Source organism: Sarcophilus harrisii, chromosome 2 (assembly GCF_902635505.1).
Source record: "Sarcophilus harrisii chromosome 2, mSarHar1.11, whole genome shotgun sequence".
NCBI classification, from domain to species: Eukaryota; Metazoa; Chordata; class Mammalia; order Dasyuromorphia; family Dasyuridae; genus Sarcophilus; species Sarcophilus harrisii.
The window spans coordinates 608,412,832-608,438,451 of NC_045427.1; the positions used below are offsets into that span (position 1 = coordinate 608,412,832).

Consider the following 25,620-nt stretch of genomic DNA (forward strand, 5'->3'; position numbering starts at 1 on the left):
AAAACATACACTTGAAGGACCTACAGATAAGTAGGAAACACCTTTCCTTTTTTTTTTTTTTTTTTTTTAGGTATTCCCTATGCTTCAGTGACTAGAATATAGTGGGCAATTGATAAATTCTTATTGACTTGACTTTTGCCTCATTTTCCTTAACTTCTTGCTGAGCTGTTAGTAAGGAGCAGGCTGATTGCTTCAGTTTCCAATTTCACATCTCTTGGAAAATGGATCAATCAAATCTTGATAGTTTATTGCTGCAAATAATTAGGAAGTTATTCTATATTCAGGAAAGTTGGCCTATAGACATAGAAACAACTATGCATAATGATGTACCAATCTACATAGTTTTACTTATGTATTAATAGATTATAATTCACCCTCAAGATCTTATTATAATATCACTTAGCCAGTCCCCTAACACACAAATCAGCCTTGAATGATCGGAGCAAGCATTTATGTCTCTGTGATTTTAATTCTTTTTTTTAGTGGCTTTCCACTGTCATATTTACTCCATGTCAGTAAAAATGGTTCCAATGAAGTGCATCTATCCTCCGTAATATTTCTAAAGAGCTTAGGAAAGAGCTTATTTGTAAAGTAAAGAAATCCAACACATAGTAGGTGCTAGATATTATTATTGCTCTTATTATTATTAATTTATTTATTTCCCCTAACAGATTCTCCAACTCAGGTTTTGTTTTTTTTTTTTTTTTGAAGAATTAATGCTGTTAGTTGGGAGAATGAGAAAGATCTCAGTTGTCTAAAGGGTTCCCCCTAGGAGTTTTCTAAATAACTGAAGGCTTATTCCTTCTAATTGTAATGCCAAAGAAACTGAGGCAAGACAGGGATTGGTTTTTAATCTTTTAATGTGGAGAGTTTTGGGCTAGGTGATCGAATGGAACTCATATTCAAAAATCATTTGACCTTGAGGAAGTGAAAGCAGGGAACTTTTATAGGGTTTTTGCTAAACAAGATACATAAGAGGAAGGAGGACAATGGGTGGGCAGACAATTCCAGGAAAGGATCATAACTTAATCCTGACAGAATAAGGGTCAAGATAAGGTTGAGGGCAGGAGACAGAGAGGTGAGGGGCAATACTCAAAAAGAGGGGGAATTATCCCAGTAAGGATATAAGGCAATTGGAGTTTTATAACCCAATGATATGGTAAGGTTTTTGCTGACTCAATTTTCCCAGTCCTAATGGCAAGGAATGGGGATGGGGGGAGGTGGCCATAATAATTTTATTTAGAGCATAGCAATTCCGGGTATGACAATTCAGGGCATAGCCTAATCACTAGGGATTAATAAACTTTTAAAAATTTCTTTATGATGAAAATACTTCTAAAACACATTTTATGCTTCTCTGTTCTTCATTATAATCTTATGAGTTTCCTTTAACCATTTCTGGATGACAGGGTCATTAGGATGAACGTCTATTATTGTGTTTAGCTATATTGTGATAATGTAAGGCATTATTAAAATGCTTGAGTTGTTAGCCCTGTTCTGAATCTGGGGAGGACCATAGGGAGAAGAAGTTGGTGGTTTGTTGGATAGAGTGGAGTCAGGAAGATCTGAGTTCAAATCCAGTCTCAGACATTTCCTACCTATGTCGTAGTCATTTAATCTCTGATTACCAGCCAAAATGGATCCACTGAATAAGAAAAGGTCAAACTACACCAGCATCTTTTTGAAGAAAACCCCCAGTGGGATCACAAAGACTTAGATGTGACTGAAAAATGACTGAGTTACAACATGAGGAAGGTGAGATGGGTCAAATGTGAAGTAAGGGGGCCAAGTAGGATACATGAACCCCGGGGAAATGGCTCAACCTTTTTACTCCATCCCTTTCCTTAAAAAAAAAAAAAAGAAAGAAAGGAAGGAAGGAAGGAAGGAAGGAAAATGAAACTAAATCCAAAAATCTCAATAATTTCCTTCTGCCTACAGAGTGGAGTCAACTCCTCAATCTAATGTCCATGGCCAATATATGAATTCAGTCTTCTTTTGCTGACATCTCCCACAGTTCCTTTGTGGGAATCCTCTTCTTTGACTCTTCCTTCTTGTCCTCTGTACATACTTTCTTCATGTTTAGATTTGTTTATGAACTTCCCTCTGCCTATAATACTTGCCTGTCATCAAATTACCTACCCAAGTACTACCCATTCTTCAAGATATAAACAAGGACATTTGAGGAACAAAGAACACCCAGAATCTGACCATGACCAGGCAAGAAACCAAATACCAATATCTGAATTCTATTTTCATTTCTGGGATAGATTAATTTTATAAGCCCTTCACAAGGGGACTTATTTTCTATTTGTACCTCCAGCAATTAACACAGTTTTGTTTATAGTAAGCACTTAATAAATGTTTTTTTCATTGATTGAAAGATCACGACACAGCAATCTGCTGATTCATTTAGTCTTGCCCTTTTAAATGCAAATAGAAAACCAATTCTTTTTTCCCCTGAACCTTCACCTCTATTGTAGTCAGCCCAGTCCTCTTCCAGTCCCACTATACCTCAGTTCATCCATCACCTAACCCAGTCTACTTTGGAACCATCACTCTATTTTCAACAATTTCCTTGAGGTTCTTGAACTTTTCAAACCAATTTCCTTCTATTTCCTTTCCTTAATGGAATTTCTTCTGAGGGCACCACATCCCTTGTGACCTTCTCCACTGATGGTCACTTTTTGAGATCACAACCCCTCATTAAGAGAACAAAGTATAGTCTTTCTGCCTAACACCATTCTTTCTTCAAGGTCATTGAAATTGTGTGGCCAAATTATGAGAGGATTATAAAATATGAATATTGATGGTACGCAATGGCAAAGCAAAGGGCAAGAAAAATGATGGTGACCCAAGAGTTAACTTCAGTGAAAAGGTTGGGAGAATGACCTTCACATGAGTCAGTAAGTGACAACCATGAGGGTGGGAAACAACAAGCCCCCTGTTCCCCATTCCCCATCCTGCTGGCTTTGTTTCCCTATCTATTCATTTCTTATGACTTTTTAAAAAAATTAGTCCCGTTCCTGGAATTCCTTGGCTCCTGACCTTCTTCTAATTTATGAATCCTCATTCTTAAGTATGAAAGTCTAAAAACCTCTCCAGAGTTTGGGGGCCTCTAGCTTCGTGTATATATATGTATGTATATATACATATGTAAAATCGAGTAAGGCTTCATCTATTTCAAAGTTTGAGTAAGCCTGAAGGACTTTAAGCATTAAGTCAAGGGGATACTTAAGTCCCCTCCCTGCTATCCTCCTAAGGGCATAGTTAAGTCCCCTTCTTGTTATTCTTCCTATTTCAGTCAAATATGGGCAACTGTGTACTTATTGGTCAAATTCAATTTCTTGGCTAGTTCCCGAGTTTAGAATGTAAGATCCTCAGCCAATAAGGATTAGGGTCAGTGGTGGGAGGGGGTATTTGCGTTAGTGATAAAAAGTGTTGACCCTGCCCCTGAAGGTGTCTCCTCCCTTCGATTGTCTGTTCGATGGGTGGGATGCCCAATTCTCTCCAGAACGTACAATAAACTTTGCTTTGCTTCTAGATATCTCTCCAGCTTTTTTTATTAAATGCTGTCTGAACCACACATCTACCATATTGGAAGTTTCCAGAGTCCATGTTTAAATTTGGAGGTTTCCCCAAGGCTAATCTCTGATTTCTCTTCTGATGACATAGAAGGTAGGAAAAAAAATCAGACACATAAAAACAAGATTCCTCCACCTATTGTACCAAACCCATGGCTCTCTCTGGCATCATTAAGAGATTTTGTTTCATCCCTTCCCTGGCCTTGATGGGGGAGCATCATTGGCTGCCTGGTTGTAATTTTCCTTTCCTTTTTGTTTCTGTTCCAGTGTCTATCTCCTGCCTGCTATCTTAAACCTTCCCTGGTAGGAGTTAAAACATAATGCAATCAGAGAACTATTGCCTTAAGCATTTATTGGCTAGTTTAATTCTTCTGTAAAGCTTCCTCCAAGTTACTCCTGCTCCAGGGCTGCTGAGTGTCCCTGGAGAAGATCAAGAAATGGAGCTGATTTCACCTACTATAAATTTATCATTTTTAACTTCAGTTGGGCCCTAGTTGTTGCAGCCTCCCTGCTTTACTCCATTTGTCATTCTCCACAGTGATTATTCCAAACCTTTCCTTTTCTGCTTTTATCACCAATCATACCCTTCAACTCCCTTTATTCACAATCACCTAGCTTCCAGTGGTACTTTCAAGTCTAAGATAATGAGATCAAAGATTTAGAGCTGGAAGTTTCTTTAGATACCATCTAGTCTAATCTTCCCAATTAACAGATGAAGAAACTGAGCTTCTGAGGGGATAGCCCTGCTATTCACTAAAATAATCCTTTAACCTATGTTAATATTTTTTTGTTCCAGATTTTAGCTCCTCCAGGACCTTGTTTCCTAATCATCCCTTTTCCCCTTTTCCCTTTTTGAAAATATCTATTTATCATTGAAGATTTGTGTATAATAGTAATTACCTGAGGTATTTATCCTGTACTTAATTTGTAAATTTCTTCATGGCAGGGTCTCATTTTGTTTAATTTTTTACTCCCTCTCCTTCCCTCCACTCCCCCCACTTTAGTACAGTGCTTTGCACATGATAGGTGCTTAGTGAATGATCACTGTAATGTTTGTAAGTTCTGTATTCCTCAAGAAGTTTGACTGATGAGCACATCCTACAGAGTGGTCCCTCTGTAATGCCGAAGAAACTGAGCAAGACAAGAGATTAAAGACCAATTCAATAGTTTATTAAATGGAGAGAAATAGTGGGACCAATGGATCCATGTTGATCCCAGGGCTAGACGAGACTGTCATCTCAAAGAGTCTAGCCCCGAGTATCAGGGCAGCGAGCTTTTTATGGAATAACAAGAACAATGACATAATGGAGGGACCTAGGTGGGGATAACCTAATAGAGAGAGGTTACTGATATTCTAATGACATCTAAAATGGATAAACCTTTATCTTGTCAAACATTAAGGAATGTCTATAAAACTTTTATCTCAAACATTAAGAGGGAACGGTTATAACCTAAGGCAGAACAACTAAATAGGACCCTTAGAGAAACTGGGTCACAACATTAAAAGGGAACTTTGGCATAACACCTCCTTTCTTGGAAATGCCATAGTACTTGTCAGAAGCACTCGCTGAACCTTTCCCTCACCTTTGTGCCCTTGTTATTTGTCTCATGTGAGAGGCAGCAATGCATACTGAATGGAGAATTGACCTCTGAGCCGGTAGGTTCTAAGTTCAAGTCTTACCTTTGATATATGGTGACTTTTTGATCTTGGGGAAATATCCAATTTCTCAGGTCCTCAGGTAACGTTTGTAGTTAATCATGTGCAATAGTCCAGATCAGTTTTTCTTCCCTCCTCCCATACCCTCTCCTCTCTTCCTCCATGTTTCAATTGCTCTTCAAGTTTTAAACAGGAAAGTATTGTAACAGTGCAAAGGACACAGACTTGGAATTAGAAGGAGCTGACATCTTACTCAATTTTGCATCTTTGCCATACTAGCAGATGCTAGATGCATGGTGAGTGCTCAATGAATGAGCTGATTTGACTGAGTGAATGATTGATTCCTTATTATTTCTACTTTCTGGGCAGAGTTTCAGGTGATTCCCCACCTGTGGCCTCCTCAGGTAGTCTGGGCTTAGTCATCCCACCTTGTGACATCACAACCAAACACCTGCAGTCTCTGTCTTGCACTTCCTGTGGCTTAATGGATTGAATGGGGATGAAATTAATATCTCATTGGAGCCTTCTGGGAAGCCTATCCTGCCACATGAATTCTTTCCCTACTCCCTCTGGACCACTTTCAGTACCAGACCATGGAGGCTGGATTCTCTGGGCTGAAGAAAGTTTGTAATTGAACATGAGGAGTTAATGAGGTAAAATTAATTGACTTTATTTTACTTTTTACTTGCCCATCCCTATTTCCCTCCACCCTCACCCCCACTCCCAATTCTGCTGGCTCAGTACAAAAGCATATCTTGCTTCCCTTTAAAAGTGACAGAAATTAGTAGGACTAATTAAACTTTCCATTCCAATGCCCCAAAGACCTCCCATTCCTGCTCTTCCTGATTTTGAGATACTTCTTGACACTTGTATATTTCTATGGCATAACAGATCTGGGGATTGTCACAATCCTGCTGATAATTAGCTCAAAGGGCTGGAGAGAGTAACCCTTATTGAAGGTCATCTTTGATTAGGATCACAGGAAAAGCTTCACAAAATGTGTTTAGGGAATAAGTTAAAAAAATTTTTTTTAAGTCAAAATCATTTTAAGTGAGTTAGAAATAGGTGGCACAAAGCCTTACAGGGAGAGAGCCCTCCTAGGACATTGTGTAGTTAATAGTGGGGCAGATCCATTGCCTGAGAGAGATGGTTGAACAGGTGGTGGCTGGATTGGGGAGGGAGTTTTTTTTTTCACTTGGGAGTTTTGTACATCAATGAAATCATAGACCAGTAAAACTAATCCTTAAAAGGCACAAAATATCATAAGGAAGAAATATGAGGACATTTTGACCATTCGGGAATGGAGAAAGTAGTTCTTAATCTCAAGGGGATTTTGGCCTATAGTCAATTGTTAGAATACAATTTCCTGTTGTAAGGAAATCCTGGGGAGGATCTATAGATGCCTTATCTGGAAAGGAAAAAGTGAATTTAGGTGCTGAGGATTGGAGGAGTGTGTGTGTGTGTGTGTAATTGCTTAAAGACTATGGTTAATCCTTCATTCACTGAAATGCTAAGTCTTTAGTCCCAGAAGCCCTTAACTGTCCTTGCAAAATTAGGCAATAAAACCAAGTCATTCAGATGAGTGAATGGAGTTGTGGGCTTTGGGATTGGAAAGGGCATATCTCCATCCTTTCATTTTATACAAGGGGAAACTAAGATCCACAATTAAAAAATTAAGCAACTTCATATGGTCACACCTGACATCCAACTCAAGTGGTCATCCTGATTTTGTTTGAAGGCCTCTAGGGGAAACCTGAGAGGTCCAATTGTACTCTGGGACAATTCTAGCTCCCTGTTCAAGATCATGCAGTTTGTAAATTGCAGAGGTTGATGACATTTGACCCTGGATTCTCTGAATTTAAATCTAGTACTTACTTGGGCTTTGCAAATAGATAGGAGTGGGATTTTAAGAAAAAGTAAAGAATTAGAACCCAAAATGCAGGTTCTCATCAATTGCACAATGGCTGAATAAATTATGCTAAGTGAATGTGATGGAATATTTTTGCTCTAAAAGAAATTATGAAAGAAATGATTTCAGAGAATCTGGGTAGTATGAAGTGAAGAAAGGTAAAATAAGGAGACTTAAGAGAGCCATTTATACAAAGACAGCTACATAGTGAAGAAAAACAACTTTGAAAGACTTTAGAACTCTGATCAATGAAATGACCAGCCATGTATTTAGAAAACCAATAATGAAGTATCTTATCTGTCTCTTAACAAAGAGGTAATGGACCCAAGATGTTAAGATAGACTTTGTTGGACATGGCCATTGTGTGGATTCATTTTGCTTGATTGTATATTTGTTAGATTTTCTTTCCTTTTGGTTTTTCATTGGTAGATGGGTCAGGAAGGGAAAGAAATAGCAATAATGATGCCAGAAAAAGAGGGCTAGTGAATTTTTTTTTAACTTCACAGAGGGGAATAGAAGAGAGTTTAGAAGAATACATAGACAAGGCAGTTTTGAAAGTAATGAGTGGAATTTAATATATATAAACTTAAAACCCCAACAAACCGTTTTTGTTGAATTTTTTTACATTGCCTAAATTTCTCCAGATTTATTTCCCTCTTCCCTCCCATATTATATTCCTTACTACTGCTGCTACTGCTGCTGTTGCTGCTTCTACTACTACTATTATTAATTCTACTTCTATCACTACTACTACTTCATTATTACTGCTGCTGCTATTATTATGACTTTACTACTACTTTGCTACTACTTTACTATTACTGTTGCTACTTCTACTATTACTTACTATTGCTGCTACTGTTGCTATGTCTACTGCTACTATAACTTCTACTACTGCTGCTGCTATTACTATTTTACTGCTACTTCTTCTACTATTATTATTTACTACTACAACTACTGATTTTTAAAGAAAAAAGGAATAATAGACAGGAACTCCTTTCTCTCTGCAAGAGAGGTAAGCCAGTGTCAACCGTCTGAGGCTGAATTTGAACTCAGAGCCTCTATACTCTAGAACATGTGCTCAGTTTATTCACCACTACTTAGCTGTCCCCCAAGGAGCTTACAATCTAATAGAAGGTGACTGTAAAAAAGGGAAGCTGCCCAGGGGAGGAGGTGCCAGAGGGTCCATTTAGCTTAGATGCATGATACTTCTTTCTATAAGAAGAGGGGTATATTGCTTTGCACTCCACTCTTCCAATTAGAGGGAAGAAAGAATGGTGCTGAGGAGGTTTTGAGGATCAAAACTGAATCAATCTCCATGATAATGAAATTTCAAGTGATAAGTTTATCTGGGAGGGAGGCATGTTAGGAAGCAAAGCAAGAGAAGTTGATGGGAAATGGCATATTGAAAAAAAAGAATTGACAGATATTAGCTAGAACAATTAGTCGACAAGCATTTATTTGTTGTGTCTATTATCTACCAGCCACTGTACTTAGTGCTGGGGATACAAAGAGAGGTAAAACAGGATCTTCTCTCAAGGAACTCACAATTTACATAGGAAGACAACACGCAAACACCCATGTGCAAACTTTGTACAGGATAAACCAGAGCTAATCTCGGATGGATGGCACTAACATTAAAGTGAATCAATAAAGTCTTCCCATAGGAGGCGTAACTTTAGCTGGGACTTAAAGGAAGTCAAGGAAGCCAGAAAATGGAGATGAAGAGGAGAGAATTCCAGTCAGGGATAGAATTCCATGCATGGAGGATAGCCAGTAAAAACACAATGAGTCCAACTGTGGGGTTCCAGCTTGTAGGAGGAATAGAAAAGAAATCACCATCACTAGAAATCAATGAAGGGGAGTATTCTATTTGTGGATGACATTGTGCTGGTTGTATCAAGGCACATAACATGAGAGGACTTCCTGAAAAGATCTCTAACCATTTGAAAGGACCATCCACACATGAAAGGATAAGTGAATGAAGAACACTTGACAATGATTATGGCATGGATGTGGAGCTATAGAGGCTATTAATCATCATATCTCTATCCATCCATGTTATCCAACAACTATAACATCTATGTTATCCAACTATAACATAGTTATGCAAGAAATTGGACTTGAAACTGCCCAGGAGGCAACTTTACCTTTACTTTTGGGAAACTGCAATGCTTCTGAAGTGATGTTATGCTTCCCATGAAAACACACATCTGTATTTTTAGTTAGAATTCTGCTACTGTTACTTTATGGCACTGAAATATGGAATATCAGTGTCTCCAAAGAATTAAAAATGAATATCACATCGAGGATAATAGAAAAGTCTATGGTAGGAACCAATGAGAAACTTTAAAAATGAACAGAAGTAAAAAGTCATTCAAGAAATGTATGTTAGAAAGAGAAGATGGGCTATGACAGCCCATGTCATGAGGGAAAGGGTGGGGGGGAGCTAGCCAGAGTATTCCACTTGTGCCCTGACAACAGCAAAAGAAGGTAAGGTAAGAAGGCTTCTGGTGTTTTGCCTCTCTTGTCCATTCAAGATATGGGACTTGAGAACATGAACATAGATAACATGGGTTTGGGGGGCAGGGATGAATAGCAATCTTTTTCTTCAGAGGGAGCTCTCACAACAATGAAGTCAGAGCTCCATTCCAGTATCTGAGTATCTCTCTTTTAAGGTTAAATACCCATTAGCTAGATTGATTAATCAGGAATATTTCCTCTTACTGCAACTGAGCCTGCAACTGGCTTCCTGATGACAGTATCACTTTAGTGCCAGTGGTTATCTGGGATTTACATACCTGTAAATTAGCTCCGTGAGGCCCCTTAGCATTCAGAGTTTAAAAACAACAGCTTTTCATCATAGTTCCCCACTATTCTGGTTGCCAAGGCAACCCTGAAATATGTTCCCTTTAGCCTTACTCATTACAGGCACAAAAGCTTCCCCAGATGTATTCTTAAATTATATCAATTACAGAATGAAAGACAGAGCAAATTCCCCAGAAGTTTTCCATACACACGAAGTCTGTGGGATTGACTAAGAGGATGTATTCTTCCCTGCCCCTCCTCATTTTGATTGTTCTATCTTCTCCTGATTTAGAATTAATCATTGTTTGGAGTTAACCAACTCATACCAATCTGAGAAGTATTTGTTGAGAATACTACTATAAAGTATCTTGGAATAGGTGGATGGAGGGACCATCCATGGTGGCGTGTATAACCTTAGACAAGTCACAACCTTGCATTACACAAACAATTAAGATTAAAGGTTGTAAAACAGTTGCCAACCTGCATTGGTACAAATTTTTTCTTCACAGGGCACTCCACGCACTGATGAAATTGAAGATTTAGAACAACAACAATAACAATATATATGACATTATGTTAGGCACCGGGGACACAAAGTTAAAAGAAAAAAAATAATCCTTGACCCAAAGAAAAGACACTGAGAACCTCTATTTTCTGGATTTAGGGGAGGCTGTTCTAGAATCATAGAGACAGCATCAAATCAACTCAATAAGTCAACAAATATTAACCTTTTGTTATATGCCAGGCATGATGTTAAGTGCTAGAGATACAAACACAAATGGGAAAAATAACAATACCTGCAAAACACATAAAAGAGCTGAAAGGGTTCAAACCTCACTTCTGACAAAGATCAGAGTGGGAGCTTGGATGAGTGACTTAACCTTTTTGTGAATTTGGAAACTCATTAGGATTTATCCCCTGGATTGTAATCTTGTGGGGATTCCCACTGGGAGGTCTCCAAGTGAAGAAATCATTGATCTCTCCTAGAATTATAGAATAGGAAAATAGAAAGGCATTTTAGGGTTATCCAGTTTCAGCTTGCTCATTTCATAAGTGAAAAAACTGAAGTCTCAGATCTCAGGAAAAGTAAATGGCAGAGCTAGAGGGTGACATCATTGGTTCCTGAGCTTTTTGAGTGTGAAGATATTCTTTTAATATTGAAATATATTTTGGATTTCCCAAAGCAGGAATAATTGTCCATCATCTCCTAATTGAGAAAAGACAGAATGATGACAGTTTAAGTTCCTATGAATTCACTTATATAAGCAGCCAGATAGTATAGTAGATAGAGTGCTGGATTTGGACTCAGGAAAGCTTGAGTATGAATTTTGCCCCGATAGGTGCTAGGCAAGTCACTTATTGCTTTGTTTCTCATTTTCCCATTTATAAAATAGCATTAAAATAGCACCAGTCTTACCAAGATAGTTGCAAAGATCAAGCTAGATAACATTTATTACATACTCCACAAACCTTAACGCACCATAAATGATAACTATTATTTTCTTGTTAATCATAGCAGCATCCAAGTAAATTTGAAAAGCAGCAAAGCATGTATCTGTGAAACACGTTGTTTATTCTTTCTACAGAAGGTATGTTTGCTTATTTGTTGTACTGAGTCATGATGCATATTTTGTTGGAACTAAATAAAGATAAAAATAACTGATCTTGGCAGTGACCATATGGGCTCCCAGATGCCTTACTGTCACTCCCCTCATAGCTTCATGTTGAGTATCAGTGTACTAAGCAGGCTGTAGCACTTACTCTGCTTGAGAAAGGGGGCAAGAATGGTCTGCTTAGCCACTCACCATGTCCACAGTCTACTCCCTGTCCTTTGGTCCTGGGTCTTGGCTGAGATGGAAATGGTCATGGCTTGTTTGGGAATGTGGATCCCAGGAAGATGCTTGTCTACCCTCTCCCTTTTCACATTCCTTTTCCGTGTCACCTTCTTCCATTAGAATATAAACTTCTTGAGGGCAGAGATAGTTTATTTTTACATTTATTAAAAAATGAAATTTCATTTTTAAAATTCAACTTTTTCCATTTATTTTTTAAAAGTACAATTTTATTTAATTTCAATTTTAAATTCTCTTCATCTCTTCTTCCCCGTCCACTGAGAAGGCAAGAAAAATAGAACCCATTATAAACATGTGTGTTTATTTTTGCCTGTATTTGTAGCCCCCAGAATTTAATAAATGCTTGTTGACTTGATAAAAATAACTTTTATTTATATCACATTATGGTTACAGAGCATTACAGATATATAATCTTATTTGATCCTCCTGGTAATTCTCTGGGGTTGATCTTAGAAATAATATTAACTCTATTTCAGAGATAAGAAAATAGAGATTAAAGGACTTAGCCAAGATCTCATAGTCAGTGACTGGCACTGATCAGAGATTTAGAACTGGCATAAACCATTAAAGCCAACTCACAAATTTTACAGATTGAAAGCTATTACACAGCTATTAAGTGTTTGAGATAGAATTTGAACCCTGATCTTTCTGAATGAAGTCCATGATCCTGTCCAGTATGCAAAGCTACCTCTCATCAAATACATCTGTGAGTTTGATTTTCAGAAGTCATCTTTACCCAAATATTGAGAATGGGGTAAGACTTATGATTTTAATGATATGAGAAATTTCCATTAAGGAAATTCAGCATCTTCTTTGAGAATTCTCTGGAACACTGAGACTATGTGACTTGTCCAAGGTCACAAAGCCAGTGTGTGTCAGAGGCAGCACTTGAGGCTGCTTCTAGCCACCATGCCATGTTGCTTTTCTTTTTACCCAAATTATTAATGGATTACATTTAAGATTCAAGGATAAGTCACAAGAGTTTGTGCTCACAAGGAATTTATTTACTTCTTAATCTGAAATGAAGAAGCAATGAGGGGTTACCTCCCCGAGTTCCTTTCTTTCAGATTATGGGACTTGTCACAGGGCACATAGAGTGGCTATGGCCAATGATGTCTGGACTACAGACTGACCAGTGGATTTCTTTCTCCATACCTCCTTTAATATTCAGAGGTAAACAAAAGGAGTGACTGCCCTTTCTAAATGCCCCAATCTAGGAGGATCAAACCTTTGGCCATACCAAACAGAAGCAAGCCTGGGATGAAAGCAGCCTTGGGTAGGTAGCATTTTGGTGCTTAGTGATGTATTCACTGGCTCCTCTGGCTAATTCTGTTAATGTACTATCAGAAAGAGAGGCAAATATAACTAAACTGCTTTAGTAAGACTGGATGTTGTCACTGCTTATCTCTCCTACATGGGATGCTCTCTCTTCTTATTCTCCCCTGCCACCTCCCTTCCCCTTCCCCAGCTTCCTTCAAGTCCCAGCCAAAATGTTGCCTTTCTTATTCTCTCTTAATTTGAGGACCTTCCCTCTATTCCCTCCAATTTATCCTGTTTATATCTTGTTTGTTCATAGCTATTTGCCTGTTGTAATCTCCTTTAGACCCTGTGCCCCTTGAGAGAAGGGACTGTCATACCTTTCTTTGTATCCCCAGTGCTTAGCATGTTGCCTGCCACATAGTAGGTGCTTAAAATATTGATTGATTGATTGAATGCTGTCTACAACATTTAAAGTGGTCATTTGGTTTCTTCTTGTATTTGTCATTGCACTATTGGATTATACCTCAGTCAATCAATAAACATTTATTGAACACCTAAATTGGCAGCCAGGTGGTGTAGTGGATAAACACTGGATTTGGAATCAGGAGGATTCATCTTTATGAGTTCAAATCTGGTCTCAGACACCAGTTCTGTGATCCCCAGGAAGCTATTTCATCCTGTTTGTCTTTGTTTTCTCTGAGCTGGAGAAGCAAATGGCAAATCACTCCAATACCTTTACCACAAGCCCCTCAAATGGGGCTATGAAGGATTGTATACAACTGAAACAACTAAACAGCAATTATGTGCCAGGCACTTTTCTGAGCGCTGGGGATACTATAAAAAGAGGCAAAAGATAGTTCCTGCTTTCAATGGGAGAGGCAACATGTAAATAAATAAATACAAAATAAGTCATATGTAGCATAAACAGAAAATCATTAACAGAGGGAAGACACTAAAATTAAGAGGGGTTGGAAAAGGCTTCCAGTAAAAGATGAGATTCTAGTTGGAGCTTAAAGGAAGCCAGGGAGGTCCACAGTTGGAGTGGAGGAGGAGGAATGTTCAAGGCATAGGGGCAGAAAATGTCTGGAGCCTGCCTCCCTTTTTGGTATGTAATTAATAGGAACTTTCTCCTTATGCTTTGGTTCTAGAATAGAAACATAAATAACTGCCTTAATGTGCACTACGTGCTCTTCTCTAAACTAGTGCTCCACCTCTGGAATATGCTGGAGGTCAAGCAGACTCAGAATCTCAGAATTAGAAAGTATCTCAGAGACCACATAGTCTGACTTGTTTTTGACTAGTGAGCTTCCTGATCTGGAATTGAACCCAGATCTTTGTATTATAGTGCAATAGAATTAAAACTTGAAAGGACCTTGGGAGGCTCAATCCCTTCATTTTGCAGATGAGAAAATGGAGGCCTAAGTTACATCTAAAGTCACAGAGATATTTGTCAAAAGTTAGATTCAATCCTGGAGCCTTTAACTTGGCATCCAGCTTCCTTTCCATTATGTCAAGTGATTCTCAAAGATAACAATGACTTAGATCTCATTTAATCAACACAGTGAAGTTATCCTGAGAGACAGAATGCTAGCTGATACATAGATTGAGAATGAAATAAACCCACAGGAATCCAACTGTCTTATTTTACAAATGTGCAAAGTGAGACACAGAAAGGTCAAGATCACAGTACTTTAGTGATGGAGTAAAGAGTGAGATCTGGGTCTTGTGTCTTTGAGTTATTAACATCACAAGACTATCAATTCAGAGCTAGAAAGGGATCTTTGAAACCTTCTGGTCAAATCCCTTCATTTCACAGTGTTTGTTCTACATTACCATGAAATCAAGTCCCTTTTTGGTGAGAGATGCATGCTGAATGTTCCCAAACTGCGGTCTCATCACTGGAACAGCTTGTAGCCCTTCTTGCAGTAGAACTACCAAAGGAGCAAGGGAAGATTGGAAATGGTAATGTGACACTGAGGATGAGATTAACATGAATAACTATGTGACTTTAGGACAGTCACTTAACCATTCTGAGCTCCAGTTCCCTAACTCTTAAAAAAACAAACCACCAACTCTCTTGTATCCTTTGCTCATTTTATCCCCATGTATCATCTGGTGGCTGAATTAAAATTCATGAGCAATAGACATCGGTGATGGGAAGGTTTGGACAGAACAGCTTGCTGCTGGGTTGTGAACAGTTTTACAAATAAGTCCTCATCATGGTAATTTGGGCCAGATGCAGTAGTGATGAAATGGGCAGGCGGCTGCCTGACCACAGACTAATGTTTTCCTCAGCTAATGGGGATGTGGGGAGGGTTCCTGAACTAATCTCATCAGCTTTCCTGGAAAACCCTAGACGGTGGGGTCTATGTTTGGGGAGAAGGATGGACAACAAGGGAGAATAATCAAGAGGGGCTTGTAGGCTAAGGGGTCTCTCTGCTCATGTGGAGATTGTGTTTCTGGAAGTACAATTTCATTAGTTTATTCATGCTTCCTTCCAGAGATATGGAATTTGCATTTGCATTTGGAGGGGGAAAAGGAGGGAGACACAGAGAGACAGACACATAGAGAGATAGAGACAGGAAACAGAGACAGAGAGAGAGGCAGAGAAGGAGAAAGACAGAGAGAGACAAAGACGGAGACAGAGGGAGGGGAGAGAGAGACAAAGGGAGGGAGAGAGAGAAGGAAGGAGAAAAAGAAAGAGAGAGATGGAAGGAGGGGAAGAGAGAGAGAGAAGGAGAGAGGGAGGGAGAGAGAGTCAGAGAGACAGAGAGGGAAAGAAACAGAGAGACAAAGAGAGACAGAGACAGGCAGAGAAAGACAGAGGCAGACAGGAAGGAGAGAGAGAGAGAAAAAGAGAGAGAGAGAGAGAGAAAGAGAGAGAGAGAGCACCAAAGAGAGAGAGACAGAGACAGAGACACAGACACAGACAGACAAAAAGAGACACAGAAAGACAGACAGACACACACACACACACACACACACACACACAGAAATACAGAGAGGGAAGGAGAGACAGAGAAAGAGGGAAGGAGAGAGGGGGAGGGAGAGAAAGAATGAGAAAATATGTCCCTCTCACTATGTCTGTGTGGCTTCCATGAGTCTTTGGCAGGAAATGATCAAAAGCCTCCTGTGTCAGCTGTCTACACACCCTAGCCTATTCTTGTGGGAATTTCTGGCTCATTCAGGAGCAGAGTGGCTGAATTTAGAGAGAACTATATTAGTTTGGGAGAGAATAGGGAGAGGTACTTCCTGCTTCCGTGTATCTCACTGTTTGTTTTTGTATATTTTTATTTTTCTTTGTTACTGACTTTCTCTTTTCTCTCTGCTTTTCTCTTTATGTCTTTGTCTCCATTTCTTACTGCCTCTCTTTGAGTCTGCATCCGTTAATATCTCTCAGTTTCTCAATGTTTGTCTGCCTCTCCTATCATTTTCTTTGTTTCTCTTTTTTACTCCTCTGTCTCCTTTAACCCTTCTAAATTGTTTTTTTTTTCCACCTCTTGTCTCCCTCAAATCAAACCAGCCTTTCTGTGACTCTAAGGAATATCCTTAATTTGGTCCCCCATCCGCCCCCATCACTCCCTTTGCCTTGTTTCCCTAGACCTTTTCTTCTTCCCTGCTGCATTGTCTGTCTTATTGCTATTTCTGAGCCTTTCTGAGCATCCAATTCCTTGGTCTTTCCCAACAGAGATGGTAGAAGTGGAGGAAGATAAAGGAAACAAGGGCAGTGTTTAATTGGCAGATGTTTGTGCTGAGTGATGCTGGTGGAAGGAACAAGAGTTTGGTGAATGAAGATGACTGGACCCCCTAAAGGGAATGTGAACCTGGTCCTGGCTTTGAGGTTTGCTCTCACAACCTACTGCTTCTTTTGGGAGAAAAGGTCAATGCAAATTAATCTCTTCTGGGGGAGTCAGACCTGTGACTTCCCGGGCATATCGAAGTCTGGGTAAGGAAACTCCTTCTATGAAGATGGATATCTGCTTTGCAACTTTGAGCATTAGATAATTGCTGTGATAGATTTAATGAATTGCCCAAAGTCATATAGTCAATGTTTTGTTGTGCATCAGCTCTCTTTAATTGTCCTGACTCAGTTTCCCTAAATTGTCCTGCCTCAATTTCCCTGAATTGTTCTGTCTCAGTTCCTAATTGTTCTGGTCAATCCTGCAACACCACCTCTCCCTCCTAATCATGATGATCCAGATAAGGAGAAAGACCTTCTATCTTAGGCATCATCAGAATGTTGGGTACTTCTCCCCATTCTGTAATCCCAATTTATCAGATTTCCCCCATGTCTCCCCCCATCCTGTAAGAACCAGATTGATAGTTCCTTCCCGCTTTCAGTGCTCTGCCTCCACCCCTGCCTCTGTCTACCCCCTGTGTCTGAGCCACACACACACACACACACACACACACACACACACATGTCATTGAGAACTCACATTATTTGCTGGATTCTTGGAGACAATAGTCTCATTCAGCTCTGGGACCAAACCATGGATCCATTTGGTCCTAGTAAATCTCTCCCTTTCAAATAAAATATTAAATACTCTCTAATCTCTATCTTGCCTCAGTTTCTCTGGCATTACAGTTTCAGGGGCCTTGTTTCATTTTTCTTGAGTCCAAGAATTGCTTTTAAATGTATACATATGTTTAAATTATTAATAAATTAATATATAATTATAGGTAAATATAAATTATTATTAAATTAAATATATGTATATTTTATTTACTATAATATATTATATATCATTCATTTATTTTAATTACATAATATTTATACATTAATATAATATTTTATATTTTAATTAATATATATTTACATATATATTTATATGTATATAACATAACATATATTTGTTACATAACATAACATATATTTAACATAATAACATATATAACATAACATATATATTTATTTTGTACATAACATATGTATATATAACATATAATATAAATATTTTACTTAATTTATTTTAATTAATAATTTAATATTAGTACAATAATTATATAACAATATATTAATATATAATTAAATATATGATTATATTATGTATTTATTTAATATAATATATTATATAAAGTATAATATATTATATGTATTATATAATATATAATACAAATATAAAATTATTATATTTAATAATAAATTAAATATTTAAGTATAAATATATGCATATATACATATGCAATTCTATGCATATATATTTATTTATTTTTAATTCAATAAACTCCAACAAAGATGTGCATTTCCTATACACAGCAGAACAGAAAAAGATGACTTTAAATGAAACTGCAAATATCTTGATGTATAGCTTGCTTTTCTTATTTTTAAAAAAAATGTAATAAATTCAATATATAATTATAAAAGATGTCCTCTTTGTGATTCTTTTTGATATTCCTTCCATTTTCTTTCATTCATAAAAAATACTTCAGGGGCAACTAGGTGGCACAGTGGATAGAGCACCAGTCCCAAAGTCAGGAGGACCTGAGTTCAAATCTGGACTTAGATACTTAACACTTCCTGCCTGTGTGACCCTGGGCAAGTCACTTAATCCCAATTGCCTCAGGGGGAAAAAAAAACTTCAATGATGCTTCTTTCTTCTCTATGTCTGTGTCTCTGGAAAATCTATTTCTATTGCTCTTTCCTCTCTCCTCCCCCCCCTCCCCCCCGAACTCCTTTTACCATTTGGGGAAAAAAAAATGTAAACAGCATCTTGGTAATAAATATATTCATTATCTATTTATTCATTCATTCATTCATTTATTTATTTATTTTTGCTGAGGCAATTGGGGTTAAGTGACTTGCCCAGAGTCACACAGCTGGGAAGTGTTAAGTGTCTGAGGTCAAATTTGAACTCAGGTCCTCCTGACTTCAGGGCTGACACTCTATCCACTGTACCACCTAGCTGCCCCATAATAAATATATTCAGTCAAGTAAATCAAATTAATACATCATGTCTGCAAATTAAGCTTGTCTACAACTTGAGCATCATTTCTTTGCTAGGAGAAAGGTTCTTTGTTTTATTATTAGTCTGCTGGACTTGAGGTTCTTCATTTCTTTAGTCAGAGATCTTTTTTTGGTTTGTTTTTTGGTTTGTTTTTTGTTTGTTGTAGTTATTGTATAAATTATTCTCCTGGTTCTTCTCACTTTGCTCTGCATCAGTTCATGTAAGTCTTCCCAGGTTTTTCTGAACAGAGATGCTGGGATGGTCACATACTTTGCCAATCATATCATGCAGTTTACCAGAAGTCCATTGGGTGGAATCTCAGAGTTAAACTGTGAGTTGCAACCCCATCTGGGTCACATAACTGAACTTGAGAGTAATGAAATATCAAATTATTTATCAATTCTGGAAAAAAACATTAAGCATGCTCTACATCCTACGTCAAATATTTTTCTGCTAAGGTTTAATTTTTAGATGTATTTTATTTTTTTCCAAATACATGTAAAGATAGTTTTCAACATTCACCTTGCAAAACCTTGTGTTTCACATTTTTCTTTCCTTCTCCTTCCCTCAACCTTTCCCAACACAGCAAACAAACCAATATAGGTTAATCATAAACAATTATCCTAGACCTATTTCTATATTCATTATGCTACCCAAGAAAAATCAGATCAAAATGGGAAAAAAAAAAAAAGAAATAAACAAACAACAAAAAAGGTGAAAATACTATGATTTGATTCATATTCAGTCTCTATAGTTCTCTTTCTGAATGCAGATGGCACTTTCCATTATGTCTATTGGAATTGTCTTGAATCATCTCATTGTTGAAAATAGCCACATTCATCATAGTTGATCATCACATAATCTTATTGTTGTTGTAGTATACAACAGTCTCTTGGTTCTGCTCACTTCACTCAGCATCAGTTCTTGTAAATCTTTCCAGGCCTTTCTAAAATCAGTTTGTTCATTATTTTTTATCGAACAATAATATTCTATTATCTTCATGTGTCACAACTTATTCAGTTATTCCCAATTGATGGGCGTCTACTCTTTTCTAATTCTTTGCTACCACAGAAAGAGCTACTACAAACATTTTTGTACATATTGGTCCTTTTCCCTCCTTTATAATTTCCTTGGTATACAGACCAGTAGTACCACTGATGGATCAAAGGGTGTGCATAGTTTCAAAGCCTTTTAAGCATAGTTCCAAATTGCTCTCCATGCTCTCCAGAATGGTTGGATCATTTCACAACTTCACCAATAATGCATTAGTGTCCTAATTTTCCACATCCCCTCCAATATTTATCATTACAAGATTTAATTCTTCTTCTCCTTCTTCTCCTTCTTCTCCTTCTCCTCCTTCTCCTCCTTCTCCTCCTTCTTCTCCTTCTTCTTCCTTCTTCCTTCTTCCTTCTTCCTTCCTTCTTCTTTCTTCTTCCTTCTTCTTCTTCTTCCATTGGGGTCAAATGACTTGCCCAGGGTCACACAGCCAGAAGTGATAAGTGTCTGAGGTCAGATTTGAACCCAGGTCCTCCTGACTTTAGGGCAATTTGTATTCTCCCCCCCCCCTTTTTTTTTTTTGCTGAGGCAATTGGGATCAAGTGACTTGCCTAGGGTCACACAGCTAGGAAGCAATGTGTTTTGAGTCAGATTTGAACTCAGGTCCTCCTAATTTCAGGGCTGGTGCTCTATCCACTGCGTCACCTGGCTGCCCCTGTGCCACCTAGCTGCTCCAAGATTTAATTCTTTATGTCAAAATGAATAAGCATATCTATCTCATTAGTATGAAAATTTGCTTTCCTCTTTAATAATGGCAAAATTATATGTATAACAAAAATGTTTAAAAATACATTTCTTTGTGATTTATCATCAATAAATGTTTGATTTGTGTTTCTATTTTATATACTTAACTATCTGGGATCATGAGTAGAAAAAGTTTAAGAAGCCCTGATCTAGTCTACCTCATACTTGACCAAAAATTTGTCCAACAGCATCAATTAATAAATCACTAAGGATTTAATAAGTACTTGCTATGTGCCAGACACTATGCTAGATTCTGGGAAGACAAAGACAAAAAGAAATAGTGCTTGTTCTCAAGGAGCTTATGTCCTGTTGGGAAAGACAATACATGCATATATAAGAATATGTGAAATAGATATAAGGTAAATATTTTTGGAGAGAGGAAGAAGGCAGTAGTAGCTTGAGTGGGACAATGCTTGGCATATATTTGGTATTTAATAAGTGTTTGTTGACTGTCTGACCAATATATATAATAAACAGAAAGAAGTCTGGTTTGACTGGATTGCAAAATATAAGGAGAAAAATTAAGGAAAAATGTTAACTTTTAAATAGAAGACTTTAATACAAATCTGAAATAGTTGAATATAAGTTGATTTTCAGAGGCTCATTTAGAAAGTGGGATAACATTCAGATACTGAACAGCACCCCTGTACCCTGCTACAAATTAAAAGATATTTTTTGAATGTCATTTAAGTGATATCACTGTTCATTTGCCTGATAGTAAACACATGTCCTTTGACCAACTGAACACTGTGTTCCTAATTTTGAGGAGGGATAACAATTCCTCATACTGCCACAGAGTTGTTCAGATGTGGGTGATGTGCCAAAGCCATGTTGCTTGGCAGTCATTATGGGCTGTGTTTCCTTCACTACCTTTTGCCTCATGGAACAGTTAGAGGAAGTCAAATGTCTATTTTTTCACAGTTTCTCTCTTGCTTTTATAGATGATACTTCATAATAAGTGATCATCTAACCTTTGCTTATAGACTGAGTCAAGAAATCATATTCCTCCTAAGGCAGCCTGTTACATTCTTTTGGAACTCAGTCTTTAGAATGTTTTCCCTTACATCAAGCCTAAATATGTCTTTCTGTAGCTTCTACCCATTTCATATTCTGGACTCTTTCCATCTGTCCTTTGGTTGTATTCTTGAGAAGTCTGGGCCTTTCCATCTGTTCTATGGCAGAACTCTCTTACATATATTGTCTTCCCCATTTAAAGTGTCAACTTCCTGTCTTCTTTTTTTATAATGCTTGGCACAAAGTAAGCCCTTGATGATTTTTATTTCATTTCTTCCAGATCTGCCCTTTGGACTCAAGTATGCAAGAGTAATCTTTTCACATGTGTCTGAAAAGAATCATTCTTCTCTTCTATATTTGGCTAGATATTTCTAGTTCCTTCAGTTGAGCTTCACATGGAGTGATATCGATGCCCTTGATCACTCTGATCATTGTCCTCAAGATGCTTTCTAGCTTGTTAAAATAACTTCTACAATATGGTGACCAGAACTACCATACTATTCTAGACATAGTCTGCCAGGACAGAGCACAGGAGGACTCTTGCCTCTTGGCTTCTGGACACTGCATCTCAATTTTTTCTTTTTTTTTGATTGCTCTGTTAATTCATGAATTTAACTTATCAAGTTTCCTTCCAGTCCACTAAAATGTTCAATTCTTTTTTTATATGAACTGTGTTTAACTGTATCTTCCCCATTATGCTGGGTCTGCCATCATGGAGATTTTCTTACTCTCATTCTAAATCAATGCCATGAAGATGATCTAAACTTAGTCCTTATTAGTTTCATGGGAAACTTTTAGGGGAGCAATGCAGCCCAAGTGGGCAGGACAAAGTCCCTGTTGGGAACCAAGCCCAAAGAGCAGTGTGAAAATTATCTTATCTGGAAACTAGGGGGTGAAATAGATAGCTCTGAATTTGAAGTCAGGAACATTTGAGTTTGAATCCAACCTCAGACGCTAGCTATACTGAACAAGTCACAATTTCCATCTTTTTCAGTTTTCTCATCTGTAACGTAGAGATAATGACACTTATCTCCTGAGATTATTAGGATTAAAAGAGATAATATATGGAAAGTGTTTTACAAACCTTAAAATGCTATGTAAATTGAGAATTATTATTAGTATCTTGTACTTGTAAAATTGATTTTTAGAGTCTAGATGTGAAACTTTACATTTATCTCAGATAAAGTCAGCAGTGACCATCTTTGTTAATTAGGCTGATACAATAGAAAGATATCAGATTTGGAGAGAGATCTGAGTTGTAATCTTGGCTTGACCACATATTATTTATGTGATCTTAGCAAATGGCTTAATTTCTGTGAGCCTCAGTTTCTTCATCAGTAAAATGAAAGATCTCTTTAGTCTCTTCTAGTCCTAAATATTTGAACCTAATTTGCCTTTAATTTAATTTGGGAGTCCACTGAGATCTTTTTGGATTCTGACTATAATCCTATAGCTTGATTAGAGGGAATGAATGAATGAAAAAAACATTTGTTAAGCACTTACCTAAAGGAGTGTTCTGGGCAAATTTTATACTGGAAGCGGGTCTTCCAGCAAAAGAAGGAAGATGTTCTGGGTAGCACCTACCTTAAAGATAGCTTCTCTAGCAACCTTAAGTTTTAGACTTCAAGAATACTTCTGTCTATTAAGAGAAGGGGAGATTCTTGGAAAGCCAGCTTCTTAAGAAGCTCTTAAGAAGGGAAAGCCATGTATAATGTCTTGAATTTGGAAGAGTGGCAAGGAACTAAAGCCACAATGTGGAAAAGTAAAAGACATGAACTTTTATAACCAATATTATTGAGTGATTTGGATAGCTATGCCTTCTTCAGCAAGTAGTTATTTGTCTAGCCTTTCCAAACATGTTCCATGGTAAAAGAAAGTCTAATTTACAGGGTAGCATTTTGAGTCTGGGGGAATTGTATAAATCATTAAGGAAAATGGGGCATCCCTTATGTGGAGAATAAGTTGTTGTTCAGTCATTTAACTCTTTGCAACCCCATGCACGCCAGGCCCTTCTATCCTCCATTATATCCAAATCTATCCAAGTTCATGTTCATTCTTTCCACAATACTACCTATCCATCTTATCCTCTTTCATCCCCCTTTCTTTTTGCCTTCAATCTTTCCTAACAGTCTTTTCTAATGTTCCTTGTTTTCTCATTGTGTGAAGTATTTAAGCTTAATTTTCAGTATTTGACCTTCTAGCAAGTAGCCTGAATTAATTTTTTCAGGTATTGACTGATATGATCTCTGCTATCCAAAGGACTTTCAAAAGTCTTCTCTAGTACCATAATTGATTCTATGGCTTATAGTCCTTATAGTCCAATTCTCATAGCCATAAGCTGTTACTGGAAAAAATCATAGCTCTGACCATATGGATCTTTGGTGGCAAAGTGATGTCTCTGTCTTTTAGGATGCTGTCCAGATTTTCCATAATTCTCCTTTCAAGGACTATAGTCATTTTCTGAAGTGATCTTTGAACCCAAGAATACAAAATCTGATGCTGCTTCCATTTCTTCCTCCTCTATTTGCCAGGAAGTGATGGGACCAGTTGTCAAGGTCTTAGGTTTTTTTTTTTTTTTTTATGTTAAACTTCAATCCAGATTTTGTACTCTCCCTTTTCACTGTCATTAATTCTTTTTTTTTTTTTTTTTTTTTTTTTTTTACTTTTTGTTATCAGAGTGGTGTCAGCTGTATATCTCAGATTGTTGATATTTCTCCTGGTGACCTTAATTCTGGTTTTTGATTCATCCAGCCTGGCATTTTGAATGATGTACTTTACATGTATATTAAATAAATGAGGTGACAACATACAGTTTTGTTATGCTTATTTTCCAATGTTTAACCAGTTATTTATTCCACGTTGCTTTTTGACCCACATACAAGTTTTTCAAGAGCCAAGTAGGATGATGTGGTACTCCCACATCTGTGAGAACTTGTCACATATTGTTGCAATAGGCACAAGCAAAGGCTTTAGTGAAGTCAGTGAAGCAGAAACAGATTTTTCCCCCCTAGAACTCTTTTGCGTTCTCCATAATTCAGCACATATTGGCAATTTGGTCACTAGTTCCTCTGCCTCTTCAAAAACCAGCTTGAACTCTTGGTAATTCTTAGTTCGTATATTGCTGAAGCCTAGCTTGCAGAATCTTAGGCATGCATTTGCTGCAATTTAAGATGAGCACAATTGTTTGAAACTTGAACATTCCTTGGCATTTCCCTTCTTTATAACTGGGATATAAATTGATCTTTTCCAATATGGTGACCACTGTTGAGTTTTTCAAATTTACTGACATATTGAGCATAGCATGTTAACAACATCTGGAGAACAAGATACAATCTATGTTGTATCTGTATTGAGATTTCCCTGGGTAAAATCTGGGTGGGGGCAGTATAACTTAAAGAGAGGATTATGATTTAGGGGATGGTCTCCCTTTTTTTCTATGTAAATTCAGAGATTGAGACTTTGTGCCATCAGTTATATAAATTCTCTGAGTCTTAGTTTCTGAAAGCTTTATATCGAAGATGTTAGATTAGATGACTGCTAATATTCTTTTCAGTTTTAACTCCATGATCCTCTTTAAAACCTTTTCTTCCATAAAGCCCCAAAGTCATCATTCCCTGAGTTGAATCCCTATAGCATAGCTAATATTTTAGCATAGTACAATGATCACATTTTATATGCTATCTCATTTTTTGATTGTCTATAGTCTACAATTCATTATGTACTGTCTGCCTTGTTAATTGTGCCTTATGTCTATCTTCTCCTCAACTACACTATAAGATTCTTGTAGAAGTTG

General features: G+C 37.4%; 1 long non-coding RNA gene across 2 annotated transcripts; it reads left to right on the top strand.

Moving 5' to 3' along the window:
• Nucleotides 1-11,468: 11,468 nt before the first annotated feature.
• On the top strand, nt 11,469-24,692 carry LOC116421187. Of its 2 annotated transcripts, XR_004231488.1 has the most exons (4): nt 11,469-11,541; nt 13,023-13,081; nt 16,754-16,906; nt 24,504-24,692. It is a non-coding gene; the product is annotated as an uncharacterized LOC116421187 (long non-coding RNA). The 2 variants fall into 2 exon arrangements; XR_004231487.1 differs by lacking the exon at nt 24,504-24,692 and having other exon boundaries at nt 16,754-17,100.
• Nucleotides 24,693-25,620: the final 928 nt, after the last annotated feature.